At 58.0% G+C, this 22589-nt stretch overlaps 1 protein-coding gene across 1 annotated transcript in view; it reads left to right on the top strand.

Annotated features, from left to right (window-relative positions):
• Positions 1-3197: 3197 nt before the first annotated feature.
• HS6ST1 (heparan sulfate 6-O-sulfotransferase 1) overlaps positions 3198-22589 on the top strand; it is a 24216-nt gene continuing 4824 nt past the window's right edge. The window contains exon 1 of the mRNA XM_011980502.1: positions 3198-3449. The gene's annotated coding sequence lies outside the window, so the exon portion shown is untranslated. The remainder of the gene's footprint in view (positions 3450-22589) is intronic.

Genomic DNA, 22589 nt, shown 5'->3' with positions numbered 1-22589 from the left:
CAGGCCAAAAGAGGAGAAAAGCATCATATTGCGTGACACGCCTGTGGCTCAGAGCGGGCTGTGCCGGGGAGCGGTGTGCTTCCGCGGGAGACGGGGTGTGCGGGTGGGGCACTGGAGTGCCTGGCTGGTGTGGGTCCCCCTGTGTGCAGAGCAAGGCCTGGCCTTTGGGAGGGAGGCCCGGTGTGAAGGGGCAGAGCAGGGACCAGCTCCACCGGGCCCATGGGTGGAACCACACAGGCTGCGGGCAGGTGGGGGCCGCAGCCACGCCAAGGACCCCAGACCCAGAGTGGTCTCCAGGGCCCTTTTGCAATAGGAGTGGCAACAGAGTTGGAGAGGCGGCCAAGTGGGAGGCCTGCCTGGGCTCGCCCTGCCCGCTGCCCTCCCCCATACCCCATGTCTCAGGTGCCCTCCTGTGAGTCGAGCCGCCTTTTCCAGCAGGAGCCCGTCAGCTGATAGCACCCCCGCCTGCCCTTCCTCCTGCCCTTGTTCCTCTGCCCGCCCCGTGGCCTTGTGAGTCATGCCCTCTCCCCTCCGCCCCTTCCCCCCGTGCCATTTGCCCTGGCTTGCGGCACACTGAATGCCCTCGATCTGGAGCCTCTGCACGGGGCACTGACCTCCCTGCTTCCCGCAGCCCTTGCTGGGCTGTCCCTGCCCACTCACATGCCCGCATACCACGGCCTCCCTGTGAGCCTGGCCGCCCTCCCCGAGGCAGGGGTGGGTCCTCCACCACCCTCCACATCCTCGCCGGGATGCCTGGCTGGTCCCTTCCAGCTCCTGGGAAGTGAGGTCCCAGAGCGCCGGGGTGAGGAGCACCGTCTTCTCCAGTACGTGTCTCGCCCCGGGTTGTTCTGTGTCCAGACTGGTGTGGGCATCCCTGCCCTGAGAAGGTGTTGGGTAGATAGCTGGGCCTGGAGCACAGGGCCCACCTCACCTCATCAGGAGCCCAGCCACAGTTAGAGCCGCTCCAGGCCAAGATCCTGCCAGGCATGGCACCATGGAAGGGCACACATGGTGTGAGCAGGCCCAGAGTGCCTGGCATGGACCCTCTGGGCACTCCTCTCCCCAGACCTTCACCAGGTGGTCTCTGTGGCACTGGGAGGGCCTAGAGCTGGGCAGGGCCGGGAATCCCTGGCACTCTCTGGGCCCAGCCCCCTGGCCTCAATTCAGCCTCCTCACTGTTGCCCTGTGCCGCCTCCCCTGCCGGCTCCATCCAGGCCCCTCTTCTGGCATCCAGGGGCCTTCTCCTGAGCCAGACCCTTCCCCACACAGCCACCCTGGGATGGAGGAGCTTGTCAGGGTCTCCCCTGGATGGGCCTCGAGAAGAGTGTGCATTCAGAGGAGCCTGCCAGCCCTGAGCAGGGAGGGTGTGGGACGAAAGGAACGGAGGGCAAGAAGCACCTATGGGGAAGCGTGTGTAGGCTCTTGGGGAAGAGCCTGTGGAGAGACGCCTGGCAGGCTACAGGGCCAGCGCCCCTGCACAGCTGTTAGCCACGTCCTTGCTGAGTTGCCTCCGTGAGGTCTGTCCAGGGCCTCCCCGTGGAAGGAGGAGGGGCCAAGTGATGGAAAGCAGCAGGACTGGTATGAGGCAGCAAGAGCCCCAGGCTGGAGAGGCCATGCCAGGTGAGGCACACAGCCTGTGCCCTGGCTCCCTCGAGCTCCACCTTGCCCAGGCAGAGCGTCAGCCTGTGGAGGGCCAGGTCCTGCAGCCAGGGGCTCTCCCTCAGGGGCTCTGCCTCAGGCCTGCGGAGCCCATTTAGAAGCCAGCTGCTCCCGCTGACGCACCTGCTGAGCTCACCCAGTGCCTGGGGCCCTCCCTGCCGGAGGTCTAGCGCCCAGGAGACACAGTGAGGATCCAGACTGAGGAGACCACTGCTTCCTCCTGCCGTTCCGGTGCCATGGCCACCCCAAACCTCCAGGACTCACATCTCACTGAGTGCAAACCCATAGCCCTAACTATGGGGTGCTCTGGACCCAGGGCAAGGGCAGTGGGCAAGAAAAGTAATCCTCCCCCGTGCCGGGACTCCGGCTGTCTGAGAGGGTGTGTGAAGCCCCCAACCTAGTAATGCCTTCCCGGGGTGCTCGGTAAAGACAAGAAGGACAGACAAGGGGACTCTACTGGGAGTTAGGTCCCTAGTTCCTCCTTGATTTATTGTGTCAGCTGAGATCCCCAGTACGTGCAGAGTTGCCTCAGAGAGAGCGGACATCTTTGTCCTATTCGTGATCTTAAAGGGAATGCATCTGACTCTTCCTCATGGGGACCGTGCCTGCTCTAGGTTTTGGGGATACTTTATCAAATTAAGGAATTTTTTTTTCTTTGAGATAGTTTCATCCTTTTGCCCAGGCTGGAGTGCAGTGGCGTGATCTCCATTCACTGCAACCTCCACCTCCTGGGTTCAAGTGATTCTTGTGCCTCAACCTCTTTATAGGTGTGTGCCACCATGCATGGATTTTTTTTTTTTTGTATTTTTAGTAGAAACGGTGTTTCGCCATGTTGGCCAGGCTGGTCTCGAACTCGTGACCTCAAGTGATCTGCCCCCCTCAGCCTCCCAAAGTGCTGGGATTACAGGTGTGAGCTACCACGCCCGGCCAAATTAAGGGACCTCTATTCCTAGTTGCCTGAGAGTTTTTATTATGAATAGTGTTTTTAGCAGATGCTTCTTACACATTTACTGAGATCTATAGTCTGTTGCTGTGATGAGTCACATGGATGGATTTTCTCCTGTTAAGCCATCCTTGCATACCTGGGGTTACTAAGTATGGTCGTAGTGTAATATCTTTCATATGCTGAGTTGGGTTGGATTTGATAACATTTTTGTTCAGGAATTTTTGTATCTATATTTGAACTCAGTGAGCTTAGCAGATCTGTCCACCAGGCTGCAATTTTCCTCTCTTTTGCGTTTTTCCAACTTTGGTCTTGGAAGATTATGTTGGCCTCATAGAATGAATTGGGAGTGTCCACTGCTTTACTGTTGTCTAGGAGGGTTTGCTTACAAAAATCTGGTTCTTTTAAAACTTGGTAGAGAGCCTGGCATTTTCTTTGTAGGAATTTTCCCCCTAACTTTTTGTCTTGAAAAATGTCAGACTTACAAAGTCATTGAAATAGTAGCAAAATGAACCTCATACCTTTCACGGAGACCCACTGCTTGTTAACATTTTGCAGTATTTGTGCTTGTGAGTGGGTGCTCTCGCTTGCTGTTATATGTGTATTTATATATGTAGTTATATACGTGCTTTTGCATTTTAGTAGAAGCATTGGAAAGTAAGCTGCAGACATTTCCTCAATATTTTAGGAAGATTTTAAACTACTGCTTTGATTTTTGCTTTTTGAGACTATTGGGCTGTTTGTGACTTTTATATTTGGACATTTTACACAAATAATTTGACAGTTACCCTCTCTCTGTCTCTTACATGTTCTCCTGGTGCCTCTGACCTGTGGTTGGTGAAAGCAGGTAAGTCTGTTCCGGCAGCTTCCTCTCTTTCCCTGCCAGCTGGGGTGGGCCCATCCTCACTCCGGGCGTCATGCTGTGACCTCCAGGAGGCATATTGTCTTGTCTTGTGCAAGGAGGAAACAGATGCCAGATGCACTCCTTGGGGAACTCGTCAGGGCCACACAGCTGTTGGGTGGCAGATCCCTTAGCAAGCTGGAGACCTGTTTGTTGGTGGTGCCAACGGCACACCGGGTTCCCCTGGGAGCCGCGTGCTGCTCATCTCAGGGACCGTGCACGTGGGTGAGCGGCAGACATGCCTTGTGGCCTGTGAAGTCAGACACCTCTGGTGTCTGGGAGACTTTGGCTGCAGAAAGATCTCTGAGTCTCCACTTGCCCGTCTGCAGGGGGGATCTGATAGTGGCGACCATACCGGGGTTGCAGGAATAAAACGAGCGAAGTGCTTGATGGGGGGCCATAAAATGGCTGAGGGAGTCCTGGTTCTGGAAGAGTCGGCATTCCCGAGTCCCCCAGGTCACTGCTCAGGTGACAGCTTTCTCAGTGCATCACCCAGAGCTGTCGCCCTTCCTGTAAGTAGAGCCAGATCAGCAGGGCCACGGGAGTGCAGAGTTGGATGCTGCAGATCGCTTGGGCACAGAATGGCTTATGTCTGCGGTACGCTGTTGAGGCTCTGAATTTCTCTGTCTGGGGAGAAACAGTCTACATTAAAGAGCGTGCAAGGCCATCTCTCCCCAGCCGCCTCTGTGTTTATCTGGACTCGGGGGTTGAGGGGGCAGGCGTCGGCCCCTCTTCTCTGCAGAGAGGCTCTGTGGGGTCATGCGGGTGAGAATCACCAGGGCTTTGCCTGGGACCCTGAGATGAGTTGCTGTAGGGCGTGGCACCTGCCACCAGCTGTGGGCTCAGCAGGAGGTGGAGCCTGGAAGGGTCCCAGGGACACCCCCAGTGATCCTTATGTGAGCTCTCGCCCTCTTGTCCCTGAGACAGGCTGATGACTGGTGATGGTCCTGTGGCTTTGAAGATGTCCTGAGAGGCTGCTGGGGAGGCCCTGAGCCTCCCAGGCCTCCTTGACTCTCCTGCCTCCTGTGAGAAAGTCCGGTTCGATCGTGTACATTATCCTTTTGTTGTTTGTTTGTTTTCTAATACATGATTGGTTATATAAAACTGGAAAAATACAGAAAAAGAAAAAATGGCCCAGGGAGAACCGTCTTCACACCTGGCGCGGGTTGCATTTCTGCTCCGTCTCTGCAGTTCGTGTGTTTTCCAGAGTTGGCATCAGGCTGTACCCACAAGCTTTGATGTGGCTCTTTTGCTCACTGCGCGTGCAGAACTGAGCTCCTGTGTTAATGCAGAGTCCCCGCCCCGGAAAGGGCTGTGCGTTTCTACCGCCATGGAGTCACCGGGCGTAGGTATCAATTCGTGCCGGCTGGTCTTGGGGCCCTGAGCACTTTCTCACCTGGCAGGGACAGTTTCTTAGCTGGGTACGAATAGTGCACACCCTGGCAGGACCTGACACTGCCTCCAGCCTCCATCTCGGGCCTCCGCGTCTCTCTCTCTGGGCCCAAACAGCCATGGTGGGTGTGTAGTTACAGGCTGTGAGGAAGGGGAAGGGCCATGTGAGTCCCCGCAGTAGCCTCAGCCAAAGGGCTGGAAGCAGAAGGAGTGAGGAGTGAGCCCCAGAGCTCTTGACCAGGGCAAGAGGAGGCCACAGCTCTGGAGACAGGTCTCAGGCTGAGCCAGCGCCCCGCTAGCCGGCTGCCGTGCTGCTCGACTGCGCGCCCTGGGAAGAAGCAGGGCACCGTCACCTTCCCGTGACCCGGAGGTATGAGTGTGTGCTTTCAGGCAAAAGGGACATCTCGCCTACCGGCGTCAGAAGCCAGAAAGTGCCAGGCGGGCAGGCGTGCAATATGAATGGGCAGCCTTCATGCCCAACGAGCAGCCCCGCAGGACCCTCACGCCCTTGCTGGAGCCCTGCCTTGGAGCAGCAGGCAGGAGAAGCTGAAGGGCAGTGGGACACAGGTGAGGAGGTGGTCCTCACCCCTTCTGCTCATGGAAGACCTCAGCAGAGCCCCATTCCAGGTGTCCAGTCAGCAGCATCTGGGGCCAGACTGCCCACAGCCACCTGGGCTTTTTGACAGGGGTCAGGCTCCCAGAAAGCCATCCGATCCGCCTGTTCTCCCCTCATTGAAGAGGGCTGGTGGAGAGCACCCCTGGACCCGGTGTCTCTAGCTGACCCTGCTGGGAGGACATTGCCAGCACCTCCTCTTGTGGTCCTTACGCTGGGGGTGACTTCTAGGACCTCCAGCAGTCACAGCCTTACCTGACACCTGCCAGGTGGGGGCGGTCCTAAGCCTCACATCCCAGCCCTCTGCCCAGTTCTCTGTGCACCTCCACTTCAGTGCTGTCGGAGAAGCAGCCCATCGGGGGCCTGCTGGGGTCTTGTTCACCCTCACTGAGTGGGGGGGCAGCTGTCCCTGCCCACAGCTGGGGACTGCATCTCAGAGGCCTCGCCTGCACCTTCTCTGGGGAGTGCCCCGGGCCCTGGGTATATCCACGGAGGTGGCTCTTGCCGGGGGACTGCCCTGGTCAGGAATGGCAGTGACCATTCCTGGGGCCAGGAGGTTGGGCGCTTCCTTCCCGTCTGTGCCTTTGTGGAGGTGTGGTGGGTGTGGCCTGCGCAGCACCCCACAGTGTGTGTCCACCTTATGGCTCAGCCACCCCCTGCCCCAGAGGGTTCCTTGTCAGGGCCCAATGAGATCGTGCAGTTCAGGGGGCTTTGAAGGAAAACCTCTGGGCTTCCCCCAGTGTGGGGCCTCTGCTTCCTGGTCACTTGCTCCCCCACCACCCCAAGGGGAAGATGGGAGTTTCAGGCTCTTAGGAGGCATTCAGGGGGGCCTCCTGCCTTGGGGAATGCTGTTCCCCAGGCAGCCAGGTGGGGCTTTGGTTCCTCTATCTGGGAGGGCTCAGCTTGACAGGGGGCGAGGCGTATCGTGGCCAGCAGCCTGCTCTGTTTTCTGAAACCTTTGCTGACCTTGTTTGGAAAGCCTGCACAGATTTTCACCCGCCTGCGGACATTGTGAGGGAGGGGCTGAGAAGGTATTTCCTAAACCTACCCTAATAAAGCCTTTTGTGTTTTATTTTTTGACAAGTCAGTATTTTTAAACAAGGTCAGAAGTTTTCCGTTTTCCCACCGTTTAATAGCAGGGTCCTGTCCTTGAAACCATGAACTCATTTCCTCTTCTGACCGACCCGTGCACTTGGATGGCCTGCAAAGCCTGGGCATGCAGTGCAAGCTCCCAGGGGCCCTCGCCGGCTTCCTGCATGTCCTCTGCTGCTCTGCAGATCTATCTAAGTTCAACCCCCGGCCCCCTTGCCAAGCCTGCTCCTCCTCGTCCTCCAGGCTCCTAACCTGGAGTCTGATGAGGCCCCTGACCCCCCTCTCTCTGGCGCTTGTTTGCCTAGGTCTTTAGTGACCATGTTCCCGTCCCTCCGGGATGCTGTGAGGGCAGGACCCTGACTCCAGCCTGCAGACCTCGGCCGCAATAGATCCCCCTGGGAGGGAGGAATAGGAATGGCAGATGGGATGGGACTGGGACAGGGACTGTGATGAAGTGAGGTCACACAGTTCACACCTGCTGCACCTGCTGGGGGCAGGGACTGTGACGCGGTGAGGTCACACAGTTCATACCTGCTGCACCTGCTGGGGGCAGGGACTGTGACGAGGTGAGGGTCACACAGTTCACACCTGCTGCACCTGCTGGGGGCGGTCACACAGTTCACACCTGCTGCACCTGCTGGGGGCAGGGACTGTGACGCGGTGAGGTCACACAGTTCACACCTGTTGCACCTGCTGGGGGCCCCCACGCCTGTCCTGGGCTGGATGAGCCCTCACCCCTGCAGGGTGTTGTAGGCTATAATGCTCTCTACATATGCCACCCACCAGATCCTTGCCAGCCTTGGAAGTGGGTTTCTGTCTACCTGTTTTATGGAAACAGTCCTTGGGGCTCAGAGGGGCCAGGTGACTGTCCCTAGGCCACACAGGGGATAGCTGGCAGAGCAGGAATCCCACCTGTTCATCTGTCTGACACTGGGACCTGTGTCCCCTCTGACTGTCTCATCCGCTTCCTCAGCCCCCTTGCTGGACAGAGCTATTTTGGGGCAGACGGCACCCGTCCCACTGCCGGCCTGAGGGTGGGGTGGAGGCCCTCAGCTCCCAGCTCCTAGCACCACCCATCAGTGGAGAAAGGCCCTGGCCCATGGGGATGGTTGCCCAAGCCGGTGGGAAGCAGTAACTGGCAGGCAGGGACACCCACCACAGGCAGGGAGACAGTGTATGGACCCCCAGGCAAGAGTCAGCCTGGCAGGGTGGAGGCAGAGGCAGGGGTGCCGCAGACGGGCCTTCCCTTGAGCCTCACTGGCCCAGGTGCTGGTCAGAGAGCCCTGCCCATCCCCCAAGACCGCCCCAGTCCTGGAACCTTCCCTGCACAGTGCAGCTGGGCCCTCAGGGTAGCAGCGCTGGGCCGTAGCGGCAGGCGTCCAGGTTAGCAGCTTGACTGTGAGGTGGGACAAGGCCTTGGGAGACTGGGTGCACAGGCGCCCAGTGCAGGGCAAGGCAGGGCCTCACGCTGCTGGACCCCAGTGGGGTCTGTGGACGCTGCCGCCAGGGCAGGCCGGAGAGAGAGCCACCTGCCCTGCCCATGAGGGGAGTGGGGAGTGCCCAGAACCCGGGGGCTGCCTCGTTCTCCCCACCTCCATACCACATTCAAGGGCATGGGACAGAGGGGTCACACTTCCACCAGACCCCTGGCCGGGAGGCCACAGAGAAGAAGGGGAGAGCCCAGAGAGCGGGGAACACGCAGCTCCCTGACTCTGGGAAACAGGCTAGATGGGGACTGCGGCCCCAGGGCCTGGCTGGCGGTCGGTGACCTAAAGCATGCAGTAGGCACTCCATCAGTGCGTGTTCTCTGGCATGCCGCCTGTTTCCTGGAGGCCAGAGGTCAGGTCACAGCACAGGGTGTTCTGGTGAGGCCCGGGCACCAGGCTTGCTGGCGGGGCCGCAGTGGTGGCATCCTGGACGCCTCCAGGGAGGAGTGCTTAGCAGGAGCACTGGCAGGTCCAGAAAAGCTGAGCTCAGCATTTAGGCCCAAACCACCAGGTGGGGGATGGGGGACTGCAGCCATGGGGTGCCTCTCCCTTTCTGGCTGTGGCCCTGGGAAACTCACACCCTCTCAGGGGCTCAGTCAGCCCCATTGTTAAGAGGGACAATGGGGCCGGGCGCAGTGGCTCATGCCTGTAATCCCAGCACTTTGGGAGGCTGAGGCAGGTGGATCACCTGAAGTCAGGAGTTCAAGACCAACCGGGCCAACGTGGCAAAAACCCATCTCTGCTAAAAATACAAAAACTAGCCAGGTGTCGTGGCACGGGCTTGTAGTCCCAGCTACTCGGAAGGCTGAGGCAGGAGAATCGCTTGAGCCCGGGAGGCAGAGGTTGCAGTGACCAAGATCACGCCACTGCACTCCAGCCTGGGCAACAGAGTAAGACTCCGTTTCAAAAAAAAAAAAAAGAGATGGTACCTCCACAGTGTGGTAGGTGCTGCTGTGTGCACAGCACCTGGGGCACAGGGATGAGTGACTGGGGCACAGGCTGGTGTGTGCCCGTGGGTGTAATGCGGGAGGGATGGCAGAGACTTGGGGCCTTGTGTGACTGAGGACAGGTGGCAACAGGTGGGAGGGAGGCAAGAGAAGGCCCCTAGGGTGGGGGACTGCCTGTGGATGAGGGGACCAGGTGTCTGTGTTGGCAACCTGGGCACAGAGGCCATTGGAGGGTGGAGCCGAGATGCCTAAGCCGGGTGCCCCTGCCCTTGCTGAGCACCTAGTTGCAGACATGGCTGCAGGAGCCTGAGAGCAGAGTCCAGCCAGGAAGCCTACACCCTTGCAGGAAAGCCCCCAGGAAGAGGGCAGGCAGGAGGATGGCTGCGGGGCCCTGGAAGTGGGGCGAGGCTGTGGGGCTGCCCCATGGGTGTAACTCAGCCCTGCTCCAGCTCCGTCCAGGCCTGTGTCCCTCGGCAGGCGAGAGGGCCACCCAGCCTCCATTTCTTGACCTAGAACGTGGGATTTACAGCTGTGGGGTCGGTTTTTGCCATTTTTATATCCAAATCTCCACAGTCCCGGGAGTCAGTTGCATTGTAACCCAGGCTTGCAGTGGGAGAGGTGTTTCGGCAGGCGTGGCGATAGCTCTGGAACTCAGGAAGCCACCAAGAGCTCCCTGCATCTTCCTCAGGAAGGAGCCGAGGTCTTCCTGCCAGCAGGCACCTCACACAGGGGTTGACCCACACCCCGGCAGCCTGGCCAAAGCCCACCCCTGTCACCCCTGTAATGGGGGAGGGAGGGGTGAGTCCGAGGCTGCAGAACGCATGCTCGTGAGGACCAGGCCATGGGGCCCGGCACCCTCCAGCTCTCACACAGTTCCAGGTGTAAGTGGCACTGCTGGAGGCCACCCCCTCACCTGAGACCTGGCTCGGGGTCACTTCCGCCATGGACCTTTCCCTGACTGCTCCGAGTGGAGCAGAGCGTCTCACAGCGTAGCTGCTCAGTGACTCCTAAACCACCATGTCCTGTGCCGGGGGTCACTGGGATTGCCCCCCATCATGTGGGGTCCCTGCCACCAGGGAAGAACTAGGCCAGTGGGGAGACAGAGATGTGAGCACTGCTAAGCCCTAGGGCTGGAAACCTACCAGGGCCCCTTCTGTCCAGACAGGGAGCTGCTGCGGTGACAGAGGCCTGCGGTGCCCCCGGCTGTGAGCGGATTCCTGTGCAGTGCCCCGGAGCTCCTAAGCAGTCACCCAGGGGCTCTGGGGACACTGCCCGAGCTCTGTGATGGGCAGCCGGAGAGTCCTGGCGTTTTTCACCTGCAGGAAAGTGGGCTCACAGGGGTGGCCTGCCCAGGACACGCAGCTGTGGGCCTGGAGCCAGGTGCTTGGAATCTGATAGGACAGCTGGTTTTTACTTGCTGGAGAGGTGACTTTGGAGGTGGAACTGAGTGGGTCAAAGTGGGGATGAGAGCCCCCTGGCAGTGAGGACGGAGTCAGTGAGCCCCTCCCCAGGGTGTCTGGTCCCCTGAGGTCCAGAGGCCCCCGATGTGGGGCAGTCAGCACCTCCTGTGTTAGGAGCTGTGGCCTGCAGCACTTGGAGCCCAACATGCAGGGCTGGGCTGTGCATCCTGGGCACGCTCAGGCTTCCGGGCTGGGCCCTCTGCTTCTCCGCAGTGCCCAGCTCCCCTCCGGGTAGGAGCTCCTGGCAGGCACAGGTGTCTCCCCTGGATTCCAGGCCTTACCGGCTAGCGGGAGTTGGAAGGGACCGGGACAGTTGCAGAGGCACAGAGGTGGGGTTCAAGCAGCTTTGTCCCTGCCCTGCCACATCCTGCCTTGCAGGGACACACAGACCTGCCCCGACATGCCCTCCTGCCTCGGGGTCTCTGCCCATCTGGCTTCCCAGCAGGGGCTGGCAGTGCTGATAGGACGCTGGCCGAGCTGCCCTTAGCTCCTCGGGCCACAGCCCAGCTCTGCACCGGCAGCGTTTTCAACCATCTGCCGCGGGCCAGTGGGGGCTGGGGGGCTGTGAGGGATCAGAGAGACCCTGTCCGGGAGGCTGGAGGGAGGCCCCCCAGCGAGCCACAGCGAGGTACCACCGGGTTGGGCCAGAGTCCAGGGCTTCAGCTCTGTCCCTCCGGTGCCGCTAGACGGCCGCGACTCCTGTTTCAAGTGGTTCAGCCCGCTCCTGCTGCGTCTTCACTGCGGGGCCGAAGGTGGTTTTTTCTTTATGCGACCACTCTGAGTCTTCACTGATTCACTGTGCTCTACGGGCTGTGCTTTCTGTTCCTGGTCAGGTTTGGGCATTGGTCAGCAGGGCGTCCTGAGCAGCATTGCTGGACCGTCGTATCCGCGTCGCCTCCGGAACTGGCGAGGTCAGCCTGCCCTTCCCAGCCCGGAGGCGGTGGCTCAGCAGGCGAATGGTTCTCTTCAGTCAGTCACAGCCTGGGTCCCGGTGGGTGTGGGCTCCAATCCCAGTGCCGCCCTGACCAGCCCTGTGGCCTGGGCTAGTTATTGAATCTGTCTAGGTCTCAGTTTCCTCATCTGCAACATGAGAATAATTCATCCTACGGGGTTACTGGGTAAAGCGCCAAGAGTTCAGTAAATTAATAATTCAGTTACTCCTGAGCCCAGGCTGCTGCCAGGGCCCCCCGGCCTCGCCCGGGAGCCCAGCCTCTCCTCTCATTCGGGTCCTTGGTGTATCTCCCTGAATAGGTGGATTAGGTTCAGAGGCCAAAACGGGGCAGCAGTTTATTTTTCATTTCCGTCCCTTTGGAAGGGAGCCCAGCATAAGCAGACCAGGCTGGTGGAAAGCCAAGGAAGCACCAGGAACCCAGGCTCTTTCTCTTTGCTCTGCAAAGCTCCTGCCTCATGATCCAAGGGGACTGCTGGTGCTCAGCAGTCACGTCCGCTTTCCAGTCAGCAGGAGGAAAACAGGGCAGAGAAGGCTGTCTCTAAGGACATCGTGATGGCCAGTCACACAGCCACACCTGGCTACACATCATCCCCTGGGCGTCTTCCTCCTCAGGGACTTTCTGCAGTTTTCTAGGCCTGTCTCTTGAGGGCCACGTGAGCACAGAGCCCTGTACCACCTGGACTCCCTTCCCACCCATCCGTAAGAATTCAGCTCCCCTGGGTGAGCCAAGGAGGCTCCCCCGCGCCCCCATGCCGCACTTTGCTGGAGGTAGGCAGGGCAGGAGCAGCGTCATGAGGCCAGCAGGCACCAGCTGGCCAGTCCTGTCCAGACCCAGGTGCCTCTGTCTGCCAGAGGGGGCAGGGCAGGGAGATGGGCCTCAGCCCTGCTGCTCCCTTCCTGCCAAGGGACTGGGCTGAGGCTGGACCTCAGCTGACCCAGCTCCAAGCCCAGCCCACGCTTGAGGGGCTGGGTGGCCTTGGCCTCTCTGGTGTTGCTTCCTCATCTCTCCAGCTGGGACACGCCCAGGCTGTCAGGTCACTGGCGAGGGGCTCCCTGGGGTTGGGTCAGCCTCGCCTGCCCTGCGCGTGTCCTGAGGCGAGAGGGGGCTCTCTGGAAGGGGTGTGGGCAGCGAGGACTGCCCCGTGTCCACACAGCACCTGACCACCGATGTCATGGGGCCTCTCTCCAGACCTGGGTATGTTTGGAAGCAGATTGAGTTAATGAAGAAAAAACTCACTACTCTTCTGCAGACGTTACCAAGAAGGGACAGCCTTAGCCCAGCATTTTCTGTGCTGCATTTGGAGAGGGGCTCCCCAGCCTGCTGCTGCCAGCTCAGAACTTGATGATCTGGGTTTTTCTGCAGGCAGAGGGGAGGGGCTGCCTGCCCTCGGGCCAAGCCAGGCCTGTGCTGCGGCACTGGGTCAGGTGCAGGCACACCCGCACAGGGTCACACCAGAGCGATGGGGAAGCCGTTCCCTCTCAGGCCGTGGCTCACATGCCTGTGCCTCCTGGGAGCGGGTTGTCTCCTCGGGGCTGTCTCCCCACCCTCAGCCTCCTGGACCTGCAGCTGCCCCCTCTCAGAGGGAATGACACTGTGGACAGCCAGCCCGGCCTTGTGGCCCTGGAGAGCCGTGCCTGAGGGCCCCTTCCTGCCACAGGAAAGAGGAGGCGGCCACCCGCCCCACGTGGGGTGCTCAGCGGCCTCCACCCCGCAGTGGGACTTGGAGCCAAAGTCAGACTTCCACTTTTTCTAACAAACTGAGTAGAAGCTGGACTGCTTGGTGCTGTCAGGGGCATAGGCACCAGGGGCCCCTGGTAGGGTTGGCAGCAGACAGTGCCGATGAGGGTGACGGTGGCGTGTTATGCCGTGAGCTCCCAGTTTTGGCATCCTCCTAAAGGTTGTCATTTCCTTCCTGTGATGAGAACCCAGGCCTCAGGGAGGCCTGGTCGCTTTCCGGAGAGAACCATCCTGGTGCCCTGTGGTGTCCCATGGGCCTGGGGCAAGGCCGGCAGTCAGGGTAGGCTGGGGTAGCAGGTGCCGTTGCTGAGTGCTGCCAGGTGCTCATGCAGTCCTCGGAGGAATGTTCTCCCAGGTTGCCTCTCTGAATTTCTGATGCCCCTTGGAGTCCAGGTTTGGTTTTGTTTAGAGACAGAGTCTCGTTCTGTTGCCCAGGCTGGAGTGCAGTGGCAATCACAGCTCACTGCAGCCTTGAACTCCTGGGCTCAAGTGATCCTCCCACTCAGCCTGCAGGTAGCTCGGACTGCCCGGAGGTGCGCGTCACCATGCCTTGCCTGGAGTAGGGTTTTTAAAACTAATCATTGAGATGCGACCTTCATGGTAATGGCCTCTGTCCTCATAGTGGGCCCCCTGATCCCTGGGAGATCCAAGCGCACCATTGGGAGAGAGGACTTTCGGGGCCCCTCAGAGCTTCCCTCACCACACCATGTCCTTGTCCTTGGGGGCTGGAATGTGACAGGCATGCTTGTGGCTTCACTGAAGCCGGCCCTCCAAGGACTCTTCCTCTGAGCCACGGAAAACCATTTTCTTCCAGTAACTGAGTTAGAAGAAATGCAACAATATTTCTTAGGGAAAAAAAAAAAAAAAAGTTCTGTCATTCTGACTCTAAATGGCAGCGTCCTCACCCACAGTTAGGGAGCTTCCCCTCTGCTGGCACTGGTAGAAAAATTGCCATTGTTTCAGGATCTGAGTTTAGGAACGTGCGGGTTCTACCTGTTTCATGGAACCCACCCCCGCACCGCCATCAGCGTCGGGCATGGGAGGGGAGGGACACACCCTGGACAAATGCAAAGCAAGCAGGACTGGCGCGGCTGGCCCCGTGTGATGGCCCCTTTGCACCCTGCACCCTGTCCCAGGCAGCAGGGAGGCTTTCGTGATCTTCATTATTTCACGTACATCATTCCTTCTTGGGCCAAATTTCCTGTTAGGTTGTTTATGTAATGTTTAATTACAGACAATATAGAAATAGATAAAGAAAACGTTATGGTCACATTTGGGCTTATGGGTTTTCACTGAGCTCTCACCTCCTGTCAGTTTAAACATTTTTATAGTAAAATGCTGAAAAAAATTCATTATCTCACTGCTGAGACAGCCACTGAATAGTCCATTCCTGTCTGGGTGGTGTTTTTTCTGAGCATGTGTGTATCTTACAAAACCATGACCACAGCGTGCTGTTGTCCTACACGTTGGAAAGGGATAGACCTTTGCTCGTGGAACCCCGTGGTCAGCTCCAAGGTTGGTGCAGGCATTTCTCCATGTCTTCAGGTCTTGCTGGCACCCCCGCCGTGGGCTGCAGGACCGTCCACTGTGTCCCTGCCCTTAGCCTCCACCTGCATGGCCATGACTCCCTGTGACAGCTCACACTCCAGTGCACACCCTCTGAGGCGGCCCTGCCATGTCTCAGCCCTTCCCGCCAGGGCCAGCACCTTCCTAGAGGTGGAATTACTGCACCAGCCCCTCACCAGGCTCGAGTCTCCTGTGCCCCTCCTTCCCCAGCCCAGCTCTGGACTTCCCACATGCCCTGAACCAGGTTTGAAGTCTCATTTCTGGCTGGAGTCCTGAGCTTCCGGAAGGCAGAGTCAGCAATAAGAAGATGCAGGCGTGAGTTTGGGTCAGAGCAGCACTCGAAGGCAGAGGAGACAAAATGAAGCCCCCTGCAGCCATGGGCGTGAGCCACTGGAGGAGCAAGGGACAGGTACCATGGGCTGCAGGGCCCGGCCTGGTTGATGCTGGCCTCACCTGTTACCTGCCTGCCCCGCCCTCCTGCCTGGAAGACACTCAGAGCGCATGGGCTGTACCCGCAGGATTTCCCTGGGGTGTTCTGTGTTTGAGTGGGGCTCCCAGGCCAGGTCTGTGTTTGTCCTGTAAGAATCCAGACTCTGGACTTTAGAACTCGCCACGCCCTGACAGCAGTGTCTAGATCTTACCCGATTGTGGGACGCACTAAACCAGTGCCCAGAAAAATGTCAGAACAGCTTCAGGTCGCAGAGGGCATTAAACCAAGCATAATTAAATGCCAAAGTGCATGATCCAGGCGATCATTGTGTGTTCTGTCACAAGAAGCTGCAATTTGTGCAGACTAGAATTATTTCATAGCGCATTTCAAGTTCTTTGACGTTTCATGCTTCATCTTTGAAATCCATGTGAGTTTTGCACTCAGGGCCATTACTCATCCAACCTCGTTTTCCTGTAGAGTGAACCAGACCCTCCTTGGTCTGGCCCTGCCTGTGTGCCTTAGCCTCACTGGCCATGCCCTCACCTCACCCGCCTCGGAGAAGCTGCCCTGTTACCCGCAGAGGGTCTCAGGGGCCGGCCCCTCCCGCCACTTGTGAGAGGGAGGGACGTCGGCCAGCAGCACAGACACAGGCAACCCCAGCTGCTGATGTGGCGCCTCGGGGATGGCCACACGTCACAGCTGCTGCCCACTGACTGGACGGTGGTAGTGAGCAGCCAGTGGTGCGGACAGGGTCTCCCCATCACCCTCGAGTGACCAGTGTGTGCCCCATTCAGGAGTGAACGCTGGGAGCCCTGGTCTGTCCCAGTACATGGCATGCATAGGTGTCCACAGAGATCTGCTCTGGCGGCCAGGGTGCTGTGAGTGCCATGCAGCCGGACCACAGCTTGGGGCTGTGCTCACGGAAGATGCCAGAGGTTTGCCACCCTGAAAGAACATCATTTGCCAGCAAAGTCACTGGGCAGGGTCCCCAGCCTCCCGCATCAGGTTGGCAACAATGAGGGAGATCCCTAAGGAGAGAAATGGCCCTGTTTGCATCCCCAAGGCACTCCTGGACGGTGAACCAACCACCAGCCGGATGCTTGGGCTGGGCAGGACCTGTGGTTCCTTCCCAGAGTGGCCACGGAGCATTCAGACTCATTAATGCATGGTTAGTTACTAAACCTCAGGGCAACCCCCACTGCCTTGGAACCTGGCCACCCTTGAGGTGGTCCGCCTTCACTGATACCCACAGGGGCCCTCCACCCCTTTTGTGGAGCCTGTCTTGCTCACCACAGCAGCGTAGTTCGTAGGAGGAGAGGAGAGGGGAGAGGAAGTGCTGAAGACGCCTGGGATTTGTTGGGCATGGAGGTAGCAGGGGGTTGCAAGTAGAGCCAAAGGGTAGAGACAGGGCGGGGAGCTCTGGGGACGGAGGCTCTGGCTTGACAAGACTGGTTCACCTGGAAGGCCAGCTGGGCCTCTCAGGCTGCCTTCTTGGGTCTCACTTTTGTCTTTCTTCCTTTCTTTAAACTTTGATTGACACGAAGTGTTTGGGACATACAAAAGAACTTCATAATGTACATAGGAAATAAATGGTCACAGTGAACACCTGTACCCCCAGCTGCTCACCGGAGGCACGAGAACATGATCAGCACCACGTAAGGCACTGAGCACCCGGTGCCACCCCAGCCCCACACTCCAGGGCTAGCCTCTGACTTGAATTTTCCTGTTTCAGCTCATCACTTTTTAAAAAAAACAGACTGGGCTCAGTGGCTCACGCCTGTCATCTCAGCACTCTGGGAGGCCGAGGCAGGCTAATCAAGAGTTCGAGACCAGCCTGGGCAACATGGCAAAATCTCATCTCTACTAAAAATACCAAAAAATTAGCACACACCTGTAATCCCAGCTACTCAGGAGGCTGAGGCAGGAGAATTGCTTGAACCCAGGAGACGGAGGTTGCAGTGAGCCCAGATCACACCACTGCACTCCAGCCTGGGTGACAGAGCGAGACTATCTCAATAATAATAATAATTTTCAACATATATATATATATATCCCTGAATAGTGTTTTCTGGGGATTTATTTTTGAGAACTTGATAAAATACACGTTACCATCCTAATCCAGTCTTGATGTGCAGAGCCTTCTTCGTCACGTTTCCCATGGTGTTGTGAGTAGCTGCCGTTTGTTCATTTTTATTGCTGAGTGGAGTATGCCACCGTGGAGGTGAGCGCGCCACCATGGTGGGCATTTGGAGCTGTTACCAGAACGCCACTGCAGCCTCTCCCATACCTCCTGTGTACACAACAAGGTTTCTCTGGGATGTGCATCTGGGAGAGGACTCGCTGCGTCTTGGGGTATATGTACCTTCTGCTTTCCAGTGAAGACACTTGGAGATGGCTGTTCTCACTGTCTCATTCACATCCGCAAGCAGATGGCAGGAGGGTCACCCTGTATTCGTGCCTACTCTTTGCCGCTGCCCGGCTTTGCCTTCCCACCACTCTCCTGGTATTGCCTGTGGCTTCCTGTGCCACTGCCTTGGTAACTGACGCCCTGGAGCCTCTTTCCATACGCTTTGTTGGTCAGTTCCCTCATTTTCTTTTACTTTTAATTTTTTTTAAGTAATTCATAGACGTACTTAAAAACAGATAGTTCCAATTGGCTTATGATGAAAACCAGCAGATCTGCTTTCTCTTTCCAGCCGCTCCAGAGAACCATTTGCAGGTTTCTCAACATACTTCTGGTGTTTACCTTCATATTTCTAAATAACATATAGTGCTATTTCTTAATTTATTGATTTAGATAGTCTCTGTTTACTTTGTTTCAATAGATGGTGAAGCGTTCTTACACCCTCACACAGTCTGTCCTCACCCCACCCATCATCCACATACAGTTAAAGCTCACGTTTTATTAAATCAGTATTCACTGTTACAGTAATCACTGTTTACATGATGATGCCTTCAAAACCATCATTTACCTCTGAGGCAAGTAGTACTTCATTTTCTTTTCTATGTAGCTTTTTGTTTTTCCTGGAATTCATGATTGCCTTGTATTTTTACTTGCCTTTTTTTCTATCTTCATGGATTAATTTTTTCTGAATGATTCCAGAATCTGCCACACACCTACCATTCATTTTTTCCCACCAACTACTCAGTTGCGTCAGGCCATCTGTCCATCCCCCACCAGCCCACCCCCTTTTTTTGAGACTCTCTGTCACCCAGGTGCAATCTCGGCCCACTGTAGTCTCCGCCTACTGCATTCAAGTGATTCTCCTGCCTCAACCTCCCAAGTAGCTGGGAACACAGACATGTGCCACCACACCCAGTTAATTTTTGTATTTTTAGTAGAGACATGGTTTTGCCACATTGGCCAGGCTAGTCTCGAACTCCTGACCTCAAGTGACCCACCCACCTCAGCCTCCCAAAGTGCTGGGATTACAGGTGTGAGCCATCACGCCCGGCCTTTGCCCCTTTTTACCTAGAGCTTCTGTCCCCTTGCTCGTGACAGGCCCAGCGGGATGTGTTGCTGACATCCTGGAACCGCCCCCTGGGTTGGAGCTCCCGACTCCCAAGTTTGCTTGTTTTGTTTTGTTTCTTTTCCTTTTTTGCTAAATGAGATGCCTACTCCAGGATCTTCCTAAAATAAGATTCACAGAAGATGAATTTCCTGAGTCTTTGTATGTCTGAAGACGTCGCTACTGCCCACACTTGATTGATAGTTCGGCTGGGTATGAGATTGCATTGGTCATTTTCCCTCTGCCTTTTGAAGACCTTGCTCCGTTGGTTTCTAACATACAGCATTGCGATGGAGAAGCATGCCCTTTATGTATAGTTTTTTCTGTTCAGATGCTTCAAGGGTCAACTTTTTAGTCATCTGTTCAGTCCCCACATTCATTTTCTCGGCACTTGGTGAGCCATTTCAGTCTCAGTGAATGATGGACTCCAATTCTGGTTATTGCTCTCATCATCTCCTCTCTATTTTCTCTCTTCCCTCTTTCCGGAAGCCTTGCTGGCAGGCACTTGGAGCACTTGGATGGATAGACCCTGCTGGATAGTGGTAGGCACAAAGCCCCCTGCTTTGTGGGGTCCCAGGTGTCACTGCAGGGAAGACTGGTCTGGGGCGCAGACCCTTCAGCAGGGGGTGCAGGGCAGGGATTAGATGAGCCTGGGCTCCTGAGGGCAGGGGCTGGGGACCACCTTGAGTGTGCAGACCGTTCCTCAAACCTCTGAGCCGTGAGCCGCCCCCTTGGCACCTCCAGAGAGCACATGTCAGAGAGCTGACTAGATCCGGGGTGGGCCATTTGGGGAGTCCTCTGCACCTCACCACACCCCGCCCTCTTCCCACTTCTGTTCGACACCTCCACCCCACGTTTTGGCAGATGACAGACTGGAGAGTAAACAGCAGATGCATCTGGCAATGCATGCAGTGGAGGAAAGAGGGCAGAGCACGGGAGGTGGGACAGGGCGAGGTGGAGCTGGGGCACTGAGGCAGTGGACAGCCAGGACGTGCCTGTGGCCAGCAGTGCCTGCAGTGTTCGGCAGAGGGAAGGGGACAAGGCAGAGGGGAGGGGAGGGCTCTGCGTGGTGGGCATGGGACTGGACGCCTCTGGCTCGTAAAGAGTGCCACCGGCTCTGGAGGGTGTGCCAGGTAGGGGCTTCCATGCCTTTCAGGCAGGGGTAGGAAGGAACTAGATGGTGGCCAAGGGCAGGTCACCCTCCCTGGCTCAGCTGTCACATCTGCAGAAAGGGACAGGAGCACACATATTTGGCTACTGGCCTCACAGGCAACTTCTAGAGTCTGCGTGGCCGTTTGTCTATACCACAGGCCGTGTCTGGGGGACAGGACCAGGGGACCCAGGGCATGGCAATGTTCTGAGCAGGGAAGGTGCACAGGGAGCCGTGGGGACAGTGTAAGCCCCTGGGCCTTAGGACGGGGGCCTCGGTCAGCTCCTCAGGGTCCCCCAGGCGCAGTGTCCGTTGCGTCATTTTGTTGTAAGATGCAGAGCCGCTGGACCGGCACTGCTAATGAGAGCATGCGTGTCTTTGCACACACCTGCCTCCCTGGTGTGGGTCCCCAGCAGCTGTCCCTGCAGCGGGAGGCCTTGGTCCAGAGGGTTATTTGGGAAATGGACGCAGGAAGGACAGGTGAGGCTGACAGGCTCGGTCATTCTAGGGACCATGAGAGTTTCGGCTGGCTCAGGTGCCCCTTGCCCCCACCGTTGCCCCTGTTGGTGCCTGCTGGGCCTTCTGTGCACAGAAGTCCTTGGCAAAGGAGAGAGCCAGGCCTGGGGCGGTCAAGGAGAAAGTGTCACCTCCAGTGCTGTGAGGGCCCCAGACTTAGCTGGCTTTCAAATGAGTGTCTGTCTTCAGCAGCTCACCCTCCCAGCTTTTTCAGAAACCAAAGAGTAAATTGCTCACGGCTTCTCTGAGTGGCTCGCACACGAAAAACCTAAGTCATTTCAATGGCTGGACTCAGAAAAGCGAGCCCTCTCCTCTCCTCCTCCCTGTCTCTGGCCCCCAGCTCTGCCTCAGTTCTACCGGGGTCTCACTGTCCCCTCAAGACACTGCCCCTGCAGGGAGGCCTTTGTTCCCCTCAGCTGTGTCCATAGAGAGGATGCCGCCATCAGACACGTGATAACTGAGCCGGCTGCCACCCTAACCCACGATGGTCAGTAGGTCGTGCGCCATCTGGGGCTACTAGAGCCGGCCCACTGTGTACACCACACGTGCCTGCTGGGTGCTCTGGGCTCTTCCTGCACTCCTGCACTGGCAACCGCTTATCTTCTTGAGCTGGGTCTTAAAGGTGGAGAGGTCTGACCAAGGGGCGGTCACTCACACTGGCATTCCAACAGAGGGCATGGCCCATGCAGAGACCAGGGGTGATGTACCTGTGCGCTCCTGCCTGCAGACCACGACAGGGCTGGGGAGGGGAGGGCCGCAGGCCACACTGGGCGGGTGGCAGGTGGGTGCTCCAGCCTCTCCACAGCAGAGGCCCCAAGCTTCGCAGGGGTGAGGAGGCTGTCATTCAGAAAGGTCGCTGCCAGGGAGAAGGGACTCAGAGAAGGGAGCCTGTGGCTGTGGCCCATGTTGCCCTCACCACCAGGCTCCTGTCTTTGAGTGGCCAGGGACCACCTGAACCCCCAGGGGACCTGGGTATGGGGTTGGTGTAGACCGTGTCCTGGCCCTTCCCACGGTGCCGGCTTCACCTCAGTTCCTCCTCACTCTGCTGCTGACCTGGCATTTGCGGTCATGTGCCCTAGTGGCAGCTGCTCGAGCTTGGCTGCCAAGACCCATGGTGTGGTCAGACCGTGTGCAGCTGAGGAGTGAGTTCCTCCCAGGAGGGGGAAAGCCCTCAGGGGTCCGTGTGGCCGTCACTCACAGGGTCATTGGCTGGGGCTGGGAGGGCAAGCCTCTCTGTTGGTTGGCGCATCACACTGGTTTTCCGTGTTCAGAAGAAACCCCTCACACTGGTCTGTCTCCATCTGTTTGGTCAGGGCCCCACAGGGTGGGGAGCAGAAGTCCATGCAGCCCTATGCCTCCTGGACACAGGGTCAGCTAGGAAGGCATGGATGGTCTCTCTTCTGAGCGGTCAGGGCCTTGTGAGCCCGAGGGGGGAGACAGAAGCCTGCCCCGGCCGCCTCGGGCCCTTAGTCCCTGGCCCTCGGTCATTTTTGGTTCTAAAGCGTTTGTCTCACCTGCTACCTGAAGAAGGTCCCACCCTCTGGCCCTTGAGGCCCTGAGTGCCCAGGAGCTGCTGCCATCAGCACAGATGGGTGGTACCAGGCAGGCGATGGGTGCAGGGTGCTCGGGGAGGGCCAGGTGTGCCTTGGGGCGTGTGAAGTGGGAGCCTGGAGCAGGGAAGCTGAGGCCTGCTCTCGCCCCTGCTGACCACAGCTTGTCTGCCCCCTGGAGACCAGCGGTGCCTGACCCTGGGGTTGTCAGCTCAGTCCTGCCGGGTCCTCCCTCCACCCCATCTGCTGGGAGCTCCTCAAGGGCAGGGTCTGGGCCTGCCAGGCCACAGAGAACACCAGGCAGGTGACAGCTGCCTGTCCCTTCCTCGGCAGTCTGCATGCAGTAGTGCTGGCCTTGCTGCCTGCCCGGGAGCCATCACTGGCCACCCCGCCTGCTTCAGAGCTGCCCCCGCTGGGGCTTTCTGACATGTCCCCACAGGCAGGGGTGACCTGCAGTGGCACCGCACCACTTGCCAGGCACTGTGCCTCCCTCCCCATAGGGAGGTGTGCGGTCAGATCAGGGCAGCTGCCAGTGGACGCCAGGAAGTGCTTTGTGTTCCCTGGGGTCCCCCCATGCCCCCCATCCCCACCCCTGCCCAGGGCAGTGTGAGGGGAGGAGGAGAGCAGTGTGAGGGGAGGAGGAGGAGGGCAGTGTGAGGGGAGGAGGAGGAGGGCAGTGTGAGG

This window comes from Mandrillus leucophaeus, unplaced genomic scaffold (assembly GCF_000951045.1).
Source record: "Mandrillus leucophaeus isolate KB7577 unplaced genomic scaffold, Mleu.le_1.0 Scaffold213, whole genome shotgun sequence".
Taxonomy (NCBI): domain Eukaryota; kingdom Metazoa; phylum Chordata; class Mammalia; order Primates; family Cercopithecidae; genus Mandrillus; species Mandrillus leucophaeus.
The sequence above is the reverse complement of the archived record's forward strand: the minus strand, read 5'-3'. Positions and strand labels throughout refer to the sequence as shown.